The sequence below is a fragment of the Patella vulgata genome, chromosome 6, assembly GCF_932274485.2.
Source record: "Patella vulgata chromosome 6, xgPatVulg1.2, whole genome shotgun sequence".
NCBI lineage: Eukaryota > Metazoa > Mollusca > Gastropoda > Patellidae > Patella > Patella vulgata.
The window spans coordinates 8,919,389-8,933,733 of NC_065884.2; the positions used below are offsets into that span (position 1 = coordinate 8,919,389).

Genomic DNA, 14,345 nt, shown 5'->3' on the forward strand with positions numbered 1-14,345 from the left:
GCCCGGACAGCAATTGAATTCCATCTGCCAAGAGTTATTTTACGTGCATCTGAACCACTAGAAGCTTTTCCTTGTCAGACCCTCCGTTTTACACCACTGACTAGGGGAAGCCACCCAAGAAAATCGCGACAAAACTTTATCGGTTAACACCAGTAGGGAACCCGAGGCCTCCTGGTTAGCGAGCTAGTGCCTTACTCAATGAGCGGACGTCCCCCACCCACTCCAGTTACTTGGTAAGCCACATGAAGTTGAGATCTCCAGGTTAGCGAACTATTGCCTAACTCAATGAGCGAACACTCCCATCCTTCTAGTAACCTGGTAAGCCACATGAAGTTGAATATATCTTTATTTCTTAAAAATATATAAATATGCTTACACGTATATCATATAATATTTGATACAAGGCCGTGGCAAGGTTAGTTTTTGTTTCTGTGCTATATATTTAACAATAAATATTTCGCCTTTCTACAGGGCTGGACATAGACATTATATGTGGAAATGTGGAATATTTTTATTTCAACAATTTTATTCTCTTGTCCGCTGATGTCTTATGAAATGGGGACACAACACAAGAATAGACGACAATTTACACTCCAATATAAAGGGACCAATAATACGCCAATTATTAAATTTAGTTATGGACCAGGCCTTTCACGTCGCCATGCGGCTGTAGAGCTCTCACACACCTGTTTCAAGATATTAGACAATCCGCGTCCAGTGTTTTTAGTTACAATCTCCTTGCCCTTATTTTTGATCAATTTAATTAATAAAATATTTTAGTGGCCTTCTGTCAAGCTGGATTTTAACCGTACAGTCTCTTTTATTTTTCACTCCTTATTCTTTTATGAATTTAATTAATAAGATATTTTGATGGCGTGCTGCCAAGCTGAATTTAGGTAAGAACAGCATAGGTTTTTTATAGACTGAAGTGGTTTATATTCAGTCTGCTTCCAAATCTTAGAGTAATGTGTGTTTATATAATTTCAGCCTTTCGCCCTGTCCCTGAGTAAACGACTGTTTTACATAGAATCATTATTTTCCTAGTACCTGAGTAAAATATTGTTTATTATGCTCTAATTCCTGAGTAAAATGATGCTTTACATAGATCTAGCCTTTCTCTCAGTCCCTGGGTAAAATACTGCTTTACACATTCTTTCTCCCAGTCCCTGGGTAAAATACTGGTTTATATTTGATGAATCCTTTTCTCTAGTCCCTGAGTAAAATATTGTTTTAGAAAAGTTAACTGTATCACATATACCTCAGTACTCTGCAATAACTTTTTTGCTCTTTTAAATTTGGTGCTGGGGGGGTGGGGGGTGGGGGTTGTATTTAATCACGATATGGAATATAAAGGATATTTGTAACGGCGGGATAAGAGAAAATAATTAAGTACCCCCCCCCCCCGCTTTATCATGTGCAGTGTTTAAAAGAAGTGAAAATATAGTTGCTGACTGAAAGTTTAGTTTGAGACAAGTCTTGAGGCTACCAACATCACTACTAATAATGATACCGACGCCAACAATTCAGCCGCATCTGAAATGAAATATTGATTTATTTTTAAATATATAGGCATTAGATAATTGTGGATAGAATAAACGTCATCTCCAAACCGAATATCATTGATAGATAAGTTACTATGTACCTTAATAAGGGGAATTTCCTTATTTGTTAGAGGGCCCATATCAACTGCCGTCCGTATAAATAATTGATAAAGGCTTACGTACCACAACCAGTATAATTTAAGGCGGTAACTTGTCCCTTGTAAAAATCCGTAGAAGCTTGACAACCATTGCTTGCTAAACACTGAAAATATGGCCGCCTATCACTGAAATAGAACAATTCCATTACAATAGATTAAATAATTAAAACAGAGACAGATGATTTGGCTAATTGAGTTTGATTAACTCGGTGAAATATCTGCATTTAAAATGTTAGACCCACAAAATTTATGTTCCATTGTCAACAGACTTATTATTTCAAATGAAAATTCAATTGTTAGAATTCAATATTTTATCTTGACTTCAATCGAAATAATGCTTAAAAGATCGACGGTGGCAATCTTTGACTGTCGACTACAAATTCTTTATACGCGCACACACATAGTCCGTGTGCTCTGGTCCGATTTGTTAAAATGTTATCTTGTGGGCAGGAAACATGATTGTTGTCAATACTGTTTCATTAAATGAATGTGTCATCTTGTTTGGTGTACCGCACGGATCAGTGTTGGGCCCTATCCGGTTTACTCTTTATACAAAACATATACGTAGAATAGTTGACACCCTTTTGTAGCGTGTACAACGCCTCTGACTGAACACTTGAGTGACTGGTGTGCGCTTTACAAATGTTGTATACTACTACTACTAATAATAATAACTGAGACTAACCTGCAAGTCTGGCCCGTTGTGGCGGTCGCGAGTTGAGTTACACATGCCGCAGTACTTGCAACACATTGAAGATTGTCCAAAAATCCCTCCACCATCATAACTATTCCTGGAACCAGATAAATTACTTACTAAAACATCGAAATGGAGCGTTTCTTGTTCTCAACATAAAGAACGGGGGCAGGGTGTGTTGATGGTCTTGTGGTCTAGGTTCCCGCCTGTCCAACCCCGTGGGTTTTCTCCTGGCCCTCCGTTTTCCTCCCACCTCTAAAGACCCCTAGGCGGAAGCGAGTTATTGAAATTTTGAATCTAATATACCGCCATAAGACTCGACCTAGGAGAAGCCGGAGTCTGTCCCTGGCTATTAGAATATGGTTTTGCAATACATAAGGAAGATAACTCAGCTTTACATAAGGAGGCAGACCACCATTAAATTTCACCATCTCGGTAACCAAAATGTCTTGCATGTTTTTATTTCCATTGTAAAACAACTTGGCAAGCACTTGGATAGGATCCATGTTTGTCAGATATTGAAAAACTATCAACATTTTACTATAGAAATCTAGACTAATTATGTACTGTTAGAATTTTGAAAACATGAGTGAACTGCATTTTGCTGCTGTGGTCCTCTGGCTTAACACAATTTTAATCTTTTAAAACCTGAAATTGTTGCATTTCCCTTCTCGAGAAAGTAAAAGCTATGTGTTTGCAGGGAAATTTCTCTGTCCTCAAGTCTTTTTCTTGGACATGATATTTGGATATTCAATTGAACATATATTGACTCCAAATTAGCAGTAATTGAATTTTGTGCTTGAATTATAAACCACCAAATAGCTACATTTAAGATTTCAAGGATTTCTAAGACTTTTTTTATGACCAAACATGTAATCCTATGACATTTCTTCCAATTGAGTCCACACCCTAAAATGGATATGTTGCAGATGTGAATTTTACAGCTTAATATTTTACACTTTGGATGTAAATCTATTATTTGTGGTGATCTTTTAATATGTGGCACTTAAAGAGGAATAAAATATTAATTAATATCCTTTTCAGACTATTTTTATGCTGTGAATTATGTCATAACTCGCCTTTTCCACCTCATTTTGTCAGGAAATTATGTAAAGTTAAAACAACTTGCTTCCACAAAATATTTACACTATGTATAGTTTCAAGGATACCTCTGATTGTTAAAGTGTTGTAATTACTGAAATATTCATATTTTTAAAAAAATATTTAGTGCTTTGTAACCCTTGTATTAGAGTGGTTGGCTATCACCTAAATGCAGCATTTGTTTTACATTAATCAATTCATATTTTAATAAATTATTCATACTTCGTATAAGTACCTGTGTTTATATGTATGTATATAAGCCAGGGATAGAAGAACATGGCTATTAGCCACATTCCTTCAACAGTATTACTTATGTGAACATAAGTTTGATTTGTTACCAATATGTTATAGCATAACTTTTAATTGTGTATGTAGTTAGTTTTATATCACGAAACGGTCGAATATAACCCGGTTGGCGCTGACAATGCATTTCTATGCATTACTGGCTGGTTCAATTTTCTATAGCGAAGTCACGAATGATCATATCAGATCAGCATTTGATCGGTAACGATGGTGGTGGAGTAACTATTAAGCAAAATAATCACGAGTTTTGGGCATCATAATAATGGAGGCATCACAGAATGAATGTCTGCTTTGTTACATACCAAATTTAAAATATTTGACTTAAAAATAATTAGTTAAGCACTTTCCATTAGTTTTTCGTTCTTTTTGTCTTTTCATAATGTAACATGTTTTGGCGAAATTAATAATGACGTGTAAAAAATCCCAGAAAAACTATAATCACGTGCTTGATGGTTGTTTGTGGTTTATTATTGTTTATATTTATAAATTATATTTATACGCGGGCACCAAAATCTTTAAAGAGCTTAGCGCCTCTGTGGATCTTAATCCGGTCCTGCTCAGTGTGTACGGTGCTGGATCGTTAATCAGGAGATATTGGTGTGGGCAAACAACGGAGGTCTGGTAAGAATCAGCGTCTAGTCGATCGGATGAGACGGAAACCCGAGGCTACGTGTATAAATTCTTGTATTAAAGAACTTGGTTTTTTATAGGCCCACATTTTCATATGGGATTGTCGTCGCCCCTGTACGTTCGAACGCCGTTCACAGTTTGTTTGTTGACAGTCTACAGGTCACAGTTTGCATCCGATTTTTACGAATCTTGAGATAAAGGTCCATCTCTAAAGATATCTGTTCCTTTCGATATTTGCATGTATCCGACGGTAAGTTAATGGATTATGGCCCTTATTGTACGACAAATCACGGTTTTAGCTTGTAAAAACTCAAGAGGTCACTATTTTTATGCGATTTTGATGAAACTTAAAATCTGTGTTTATAACCCAAATATATCGGCTATTTTCGATATTCACCAAACTGCCTAGGTTATGACCCCTAACTGTACGACAAATCGCGTTTTTAGCTTGTGGACACTGTAGAGGTCACATTTTTTTTATCTGATTTTAAAAACCGTTGAAATCTATCACCGTTAAAACATAATGGCAGTTGAATTCGAATTTCGTGAAAATAGGACCGACATTGCCCGACAAAATGGCTGCTCCACGTAGGCAAATAGTGTAAAAGTATGTAATACTAAGGTTGTGGACGCTCTAGAGGTCACAATTTTTATCTTATTTTGATGAAACTTAAAATATATGTTTATATCCCAACTATCTGGGTTCCTTTCGATGCTTGAGCATGTCGGACCTTACTGGATTATGACCGCTGATTGTACGAAAAATCGCCTTTTTTTTAGCTTGTATATTTCCATAATTCGCTTGTGCGTTGTGGTTTTTAGCTGTCAAAAAACCCACGAGGTTGGAACTAATTTGTCAGGTTAATTAGTTAAATTTTACATGAAGTACCGATAGCCTATACTTTGACCGTAAATCAGCCGGTTTCAGTTATTCAATGAAAAATGAAAATACAGACTTACCTAGAAAAACTATTAAAACAAGACCCACTTTCATTTTGGTGTTTTCTTGATTGAGAATGACAAATATTTCTACTTAAATATATATCTATATTGTTTTATTGTGACCTATTCTAAGCGCGTGGTTTAATTCAAGAATAGACGAAAGTTTTCAATATATGTCATAACGAAGAGTGAGCCTTATTTTCAACCAATCACAAGGGACGTTTATCGGTGACCATGACAGTGAATACAACCATCAATAGATTCAAAGTAAACGATAAATATTGTCAAGGAAATGCGGAGTGCCAGAGTAAAAATAATTGATTTTTATATAGGTCATTAGGTGTGTAACCACAGCCCATATTATGCTATATGATATTTTCGATTTCATTTAAATCAAACAAATACACCCAACGCAATTCAATGGAATACGATTACTCCTTATTTCCGAGCAGGGAGGGGCGAATGTTTAGCACGTGCGCGCTGTTTCATAAGGCCAGTCATTAAGTCAACTGGCGTGGTTTCGATTTCCCGGTTGTACGTGACAAGGAGTAGGGTCGCCTGTCCATCCTCGTTGGTTTTCGCCGGGTCCTCCGGTTTCCTCCCACTGCTAAAGACCTCTACGCGCAAGCGAAATATTGAATTAAAATTGAAACATGTGTTAGTCCCAAGTTGACGTTAAACCTCTCTCCCTCTCTCTCTCTCTCTCTCTCTCTCTCTCTCATCGCTGAGTGCTGTTTTAACTCGGATTAAAGACTAACGCGTACGGGTTTTTTACCAGTGGGAGGAAACCGGAGGATCATGAGAAAACCCACGAAGTTGGACAGGCGATTTTACGCGCACTCCTTAAACCACTAGAACACCCCCACCCCCACCACCAAACACACATACACACACGCACACTTAAAGACTAAAGCATTCTATAGTAATAAACGGAAATTGTATTTTTTGAAACAACCGAGTTAATGAAGACTGCACCACCGACAATGGGAAACAGGGCTGGGAAAAATGAAATGAAATGAAAAACGAAATGAAATGAGGGTTAATGTTCTATTGTTCTGCTCCGACTGGACTCTTATATCCATGTCCATCTGCCAAAGAATCTTTTACGTGCACTCCAATGTGTACACTGGACCTCGGTTTTAGTCCTATTCGAACGACTATACGTTGTCCCTTGTCAACCTCTCTGTCCTGCACCATTGACAAGGGGCGTCGGGCTGCGAAAATCACCGTGACCCCCTAGGTAACCTCCCCGTTTTATTAAATATCCGATAAAACTAAAACTATTCCAGAAATGAATGTGTTCAGGTCTTATGAGTATTCAATCTCTTTGGATTCTCACTAGAACGACACCTGATTATAAATTATTCACAGATTACTGAGTAAAAAAAAACACGTTAAAAAAATCACTGAATGGTTTCTTTAAGTAATGCCTACAGATCGATATATTTCAACTTCAACCAACAAATATTTACATGACGACCAAGATGAACAATTAAGACAAATTCATGGGTGATTGATTTATTGAATTTATTTATTGTGCCATCTTTCAATCCCAGGTCAACGAGTGGATTTTAGCGCGAAAATCTACACATACTGGACCACCGGCTATAATACGTCAAACGCGCTACGACGTCACTCCTTCACATATTTGAATGTAGAATCCAGAACCGGCAGAACCGGGGGTGGTGAGGGTGGGCTGAATATGTGTTTATTGTATAAAAGCCTCCAGAACCCCATTTTGGCGTCGCTACAATTAATAGACAATGAATCATACATACTCACTTGACAGGCTTTACTTCCTATCTATAAACGTTTTATAAAAAAGAAATGATATGGAATGAAATGGGGTTTAAAGTCCTACTGCTCTGCTCTTAACTGGGCTAATGAAGACGGGCGTACGCCCGGACAGCGGCACTACGGTCTACTCTTATATCGAATTCCAACTGTCACGGGATCTTTTACATGCATGCCAATGAGTACACGAGACCTCGGTTTTTCGTACCATCTGAACGACTAGACAGCTGTCCTTGTTAGTCCCTCCGTCTGGCTTCACTGACAATGGGGAACCACGCCGGAAAATCAGGATGAACTTTCTCGGCCAATGCAGGGATCGAACATCCGACTTGCAGGCTAGGAGGCCAGCGCCTTACCCACTTAACCATGGTGACCATACTTAGCATAAAATCCACGATCTGATGCACAGTGCGTTTGTGAAGTTGGCCTTTACATAAAATCCCGATCTCATACAAACAGATCGAGTTTGTAAAGTGTGCCTTTAACTCAAAGCCAGTTAAAGGCCATCTGTATTCTCCATCAAAACAATTACTGCTAATCTTTATTAAATCGCATATTCTCTCAAATCTAATTGGTTCCTGTAACATCAAAGACATCAATGCATGAAGCCACTAGTCCAATTTGATAACTTGCATTATAGCTATTACTGTTCACGTGATCACATAAATACCGTATATATATATATATAGTAATTATCCAACAGCGTCTACCTCTGGCTAGAATTAAAATGAATTTTCTTCTGACCGTGATTGTTCTATTGGGTGAGTATCTCTTAAGATATCTGAAATGAAATGGTCGTCGTCAAGGAATTGTTGATAAAGTTAACCTGTTTGTGTCTTCTTGGGGGAGGGGGTGGATACCGCATAGACATTATCCAAGGCGATCCTACTCCTTGTCACGTACAAGCTGGGAATCAAAACCACGGTCATTCGACTAAAAAACTTTGTCATTTCGGAACCATCATATGGTTACATTTTATTTCAATAATTCATTTGTGCGTAAGGGGACCCACGAGGTTGGACAAACTATTCTACTCCTTGTCACGAACAAGCTGGAAATCCAAACCACGTCACTTGCCTCAAAGACTGGCATTAAGGTACAAATGAAATGAAATGAAATGGGGTTTAACGTCCTACTCTTCTGCACCTAACCTGGGCTAATTGAAGACGGGCATACGCCATACAGTGTGCTATGAGGGAAATTTTGCCCGGGCAGCGGCGCTACGGCCTACTCTTATATCGAATTCCAACTGCCAAGGGATCTTTTACGTGCACGCCAATGTGTACACGGGACCTCGGTTTTTCATCCCATCCGAACGACTAGGCAGCTGTCCTTGTCAGGCCCTCCGTTCTGCATCACTGACAAGGGGAAACCACGCCGGAAAATCGAGATGAACTTTCTCGGCCAATGCAGGGATCGAACACCCGACCTCCAGGCTAGCGAGAGAGCGCCTTACCCACTTAGCCACGTGATCCCCGGCATTAAGGTACAAAGCGCACACGTTAAACCGTTTGGTCTTGTAGTTCAACACATTCAAAATATGATATCCATCGACATCCTACTAAGATGAGTGCAAGGAGGCTCGTATATTAAATAGACCAGGCTTTAGAATCTATCCACCAACCCCATCAGGGTTTTTTTTTTATTTTTTTTTTTATAAACAATATTTTTATTCAGGATGTCTGAATTCGATTGGGGAACAGGCTTAGCCTATGTAAAACCCCACAGAGATATTTGCTATGGTTGATCTGTACAAACAATTGAAAAATTGGGAAGTGACGTAAATAAAGGAAAGTAGGCTGTAATAATATGTAGACAGGCGATTTTCAGATCCCTGGCGATTCCTTTTCGATTAATGTTGATATCAAACTGGGGGGGGGGGAAATTTCCCAAATGGGGCTTAACGTCCCACTCTTCTGCTCCGACTGGGCTAATGAAAACGGGCATATGCCATACAGTGAGATATGAGCAGAATTTTACCAAGGCAGCGGCTTTACGGCCCTCTGTAATCTGAATTCCAACCGTCAAAGGATATTTACGTGCAGGCCTATTTGTACACTGGATCTCGGGTTTTCGTCCCATCAGAACGACTACTATAAGCTGTCCCTTACAAGGCCCCCTGTCCTGCACGACTGATAAGGGGATCCACGCCGTAAATGTTTGAAAATAATTGACCGTCACGAAATCAAACCAGTCTGTGGCGTCGTGTTCTCTATAATAGCGAGCGCCATTTGTAACGGTGGTTAGAAATTGCTACAAACATTTTTGACAAAATGACTATAAATTAGTTTCTAGCCATTAATACTACATTAAACAGGCATTATGCAAGATCCAAATCTGACAGGTCTTTCTTTATGCCATAAATGTTATATAAATTATTAATTAGACATTATTACACACCAAGACCGCTATCAACTCTCGGTGCTATCGGATACTCTAGATTTTCAACAGATTTATATATGATTTAACGTAAAAATGGATAGTCGAGACTTTGTTTATTATCATAACAACGGTTGCAATGACAATCGAGGCAACACTGGTCTTGTAACGGCGGTAACTCGCTAAGAGTGAAATATTTGACTGTATTTTTCAACATATTCCTTTTTCTTTATCTATTTTTAAACGATTATGGCGAAAACTGTCAGCGCTTTATCTAATCTTACATAATGCCCCTTTAACATCTGTTTTTCTTTTGGTCCATTTTAGGCTCCAAAGAATAGAGGGTAAGCTCCATTAATAAGATAACATTTTTTATTGCTATGGACTGAAAGTCTGTTTGCTTTAAGATCAAATCTTTGAATCCAGATCTAGATTTCAAAGGTCAAACTCCTCGAAATTATGTTTTAAACACAGAATATTCCACTCCTGTCTAAACTTAACTGATTCACAAATACCCTAATTTCTTGTTTAAACTCCCTGTCGCGTGGGTCCCGGAAGTAGACACAAACACATTATATTTTACCCGATATGTCAACTGAACCTTGAACGCAACACTCGATCGGCTGCTGAATTCTCGCTAAAGATTTCTCATGATACAAATAATCAAAAATCTCGGGAACCGACGGCGGATACGTGAGTAAGACACTGGTTTGCTATCCTGGAGGTCGTGGATACGAGGCCGATGTTGGATCGAAACCACAACATAATTTTACCATCCCTCACGGCCATCCCTAATTGGTAGAACAAACGCTAAATTGATTATTTTGCAGGAATCGGGAGAGATTGAAGCGTTTGGGTCTATGTTATATCCAGAATCTCTCAACGAATTAGATTATGCTTTCTCGAAAATTTCTATGATCGTGTTCGATCCCTGTGTTGGCTTTTCCGGCGTGGTTCCCCTTTTCAGTGGTGCAGGACGAAGGCCGGACAAGGACAAATGTCTAGTCGTTTGGGTGGAGCGGAAAACACTGTATGGCGTATAGCAGAACAGTATGACGTAAAACCCCTTTTCAATTCGTTTCACAAAAAGCTCAGTGCATTAGTCAGAATGTCAATCTAATTGCTTTTTAAAAAAATATAAAAGTTTCTTGATTACTGCTATTGACATTTTATTTCTTTTTACTTCATTTTATCTTGTGTCGAATTTTTGTGTTAACTTTAAAGAAATGTAATATTTTCTTCTAAACCTCTATTAAATGATAATTAGGTTAGATAAAGATAGTGGTTGATCGAGATGTAAGATACTATGTTTGAAGTGGCGGAACCTGCTTTTGGTATCAAACGGGACAAAGAATATTGCATTACAAATGACGTATGTGGTAATGCATTTGGTATAAATGATCGACCTTGCTCGAATTTGCAGGTCTATTTACAATCGGGAGCTACTCTGGCTTTGTGAGAAGGATCCAGTCCGATAAAGGCCGAGGGAGTTCCATGTGATTTTCCAGCGGGTTGTTCCCCCCATCCCACTTCCCTTGTCAGGTAGGGCCTAGCACACGTGTTATTGTTGAACCCGTTTTCATTAGCCTAGTCAGGAAAGAAAAGTAGTACTAGGACGTCCAACCTCATTTCAGTCATTTCATTTCGTTCTTGTCGAAGAATGTACATGTAATTATATTTTAGTTGTTCTTAATTCTTGGATGTATTTATATATTTTAGTTGTTAGAGAATGTTCTTTATTGTTGAATGTATTTGTATATATCTATTAGTTGTTAAACAATGTTCCTTATTGTTGAGTGTACATATATTTATTTATTTGAGCTGTGATTGGAGGAATGAACAGAGATGAAGCGAGTTGTTGTTGTAAATGATTGTTGATACTCTTCAAAAAAAGAAACGCACAGCCCATTTTTCATCATTTTTTATTTGAACGTGGTCCTTGTTTCCAAAAATCTTGCTTGTTTTTAATGTCATTATGTAAGGATCAATGAAATACATTATTGGTTTTAAATGTAGGGTCACTATTTGTGACTGGTCATACTTTTTGCCGAAATTTGTTTTCGCTTAATTGCACCAAAAAACGTGACCCCCTACTGCAGCAGCAATACCTGGGCGGCGTAAAATCTCAGACCAGGCAGTCCGTAAACGGATACGTGAAACCGGGTGTTTTGAAATACGCCGACACCGTGAAATCCGACTTCATGGGTTTAGACACAGAGGGTATGGCCACAGCAACACTAGCGAACAGTTTGGTTCAGCGGCGTGTCACGGTACCTGTTGTAACGAGGCGATGGTAGAGCGAGGGTATACCGACGACGAAAGTCACATTGCGTTTCTTTTTTGGACGAGTATTATTTATGTATTCCAACTGTAACTGAAGGGATAAAAGTAGATGAGTACGAAAGCCCAGAAGGTTCATTCCAAATTTCAAATTCGAAATTCCAAATTCATGTCTTACCAATAAAATAGCAAATTGGCAGCCCCCCCCCCCCCAATTAAAAAATTTGAATTTAAATAAATTGTAATTTTAAACAACAAATTAGTGCTAGTTTACCTAATTGATGCCTGGGCCTACGAAAGCCAGAAGACTCATTCCAAATTCCAAATGCGAAACTCCAAATGCGCAATTCCAAATTCCAAATGCGAAATTCCAAATTCCAAATGCGATCGTATAATGTGGTCGTATATTGTCGCCCGTCCGTCCTTCGCCACAATTACTTGTGGGCGCTCTAGAGGCTAAAGTTAATATCCGATTGACTTTATATTTATAAACAGTGTTTAAGGTCATGAGACGAAGAATCCTATTATATTGATTTTCAGCGATTTCCGATAATTACTGCCAGAGTTATGGCCCTTGGTCACTTTGAACAATCTTGTGAACGCTCTGGAGGCAAAAGTGAATAGCCGATTGACTTTAGATTTATACACAGTGTTTAAGGTCATGAAAGAAAAAGTCTATTGATTTTTAACGATTTCCGATGATTACTGCCAAAGTTATGGTCATAGATTGATACGACATGAATTTGGAATGAGCCTTCTGAGCTTTCGTAGATGAGGCTAGTTGTTATTTGTTCTTTATTGTTGGATATGTTTATGTATTTTAGCTGTAACTGAAAGGATGAAAGCCGATGAAGCTAGTTGTACGGAAGCTACATCAACCTGTTTATTATCTAATGTCATGGTTGAATCAGCTACAACATGCAGGTTAACCATTTCATATAATTCTTATCTTTTTTCATATTTCCGTTGTGTTCGGAAAAATGACCTTTACCCTGGCAAATGGACCAGAATGATGGGCGGATCCAGGAATCTTTGCAGAAAGAGGGTTTGCCAGGTTCCTGTTATGGAAATGTGACAGTTGACAATGCATGATGCCATCATACACACTGAGGTTTTTAAAGAGAGAAATCCAACACCCCGATTGACGTAAATTTGTCTTATGTAGCTGTATAGGAGGCACCCCAATCCTCTTGGTCCGCCCCTGCAGACGTCAAATTAGGGTCATCCCCGATGGCCTCTGCAGTGATCTTATACTGAAAATACCATTATGGTTGAAGAATGTGGTTAGAATTCGTTTATAAATTTTGATATTTATATTTCAGTGAAAGGGAACCGTATTTTAAATGTTTAAGGGATAAAGGCTGTCAAGTGGGTTTCAGTAGCTACGACGAGGAAGTGATATCGAGAAATTACAGTAACTGTTTCAATGGTGAGTTTTTTCTAGTGCATGGGGGTACTGGTATAATCTTTGAATGGCTTTTAGCGACTGAACATAATATTACACAACACAGTTCTATGGATAGCAATCACTATATTTCATGCCAGTGAAATCTTGTCGAAACGTCGTGTGTATATATGTTACATAATCAGATTATCTGATGTTAAAGACGCCTCCTGCCAACTTGACACCTGTTCGTTATCGACATGCCTGGAGTCCTTGGTCTATGTGATTATGTAATGATTATGTAAACGTTAACTTGTTGGCATGTTTTATTTAAACTCTCTTTGTCTGATTAGCATGTATCGAATGTTAAACTTGATATGATACATTAGCCAGATGTCTAATAAGATTCCTTTGTCTGAAATGGTTTATAAACCCAGATTAACAAACGAAAACTCAGAGAGGTCCGGACAGGACACGAGAGCGGAGGCCATGGGCGCCTATGCTCGACACGAGACGGAACGAGGAAGAGCGCCCGAGAGTTGGCACATTTGTGCCAAGCTAGGACAGGACTCCCTCAATACAAGTTAGTTATGGCGTCTTTAAGTTTTGTATATAATATGTTCGAAGAAGCAGAGAATAAAAGTATTTTAAGATGTTAAACTAGTCTGTCATCCAGAACTTGATTAAAGAACTAATACTGTCACTTATAATATAGTGATTGTTATCCATAGAACTGTGTTTGGGGTACTGGTAGTCGAACGTTCAGAGCACTGGGCTAACGACTAAAATGGCTTGGGTACTAATCACGATCTGAGCCGAGAGAATCCTCTACATACTTTAAACTCGTCATTTAGTTTTATTGGGTTAACCTGCGTGGCTAACAATTTCAGTTTGTGAAGTCTTTCAGGTGGAATGAAAAAAACCCCAACATTACGGTGCTTGTAAAACCAATCTTGATATTTAGCAACAACCCCGCTCTCTGGGCGAAATTCGTGAACCATTTTCTGGAGGTTTTATCGCTAGCTAGTCTAGTGTAGAAATTATTGTAACATACGATCACTCTCGTGTAGACATTCAGTTGACGTCAGTAATGGCCCTGTCACACTATTGTGTATCGTACTGGCGTTGTTGTTCTTAGT

The 14,345-nt window shown here is 38.5% G+C and overlaps 1 long non-coding RNA gene across 1 annotated transcript; it reads left to right on the plus strand.

The window, feature by feature from the left end:
- Positions 1–7,865: 7,865 nt before the first annotated feature.
- Positions 7,866–13,214, plus strand: LOC126825024 (uncharacterized). The gene is made up of 3 exons (XR_007681766.2): positions 7,866–7,924; positions 12,647–12,746; positions 13,145–13,214. It is a non-coding gene; the product is annotated as an uncharacterized LOC126825024 (long non-coding RNA).
- The last annotated feature ends 1,131 nt before the right edge of the window (positions 13,215–14,345 follow it).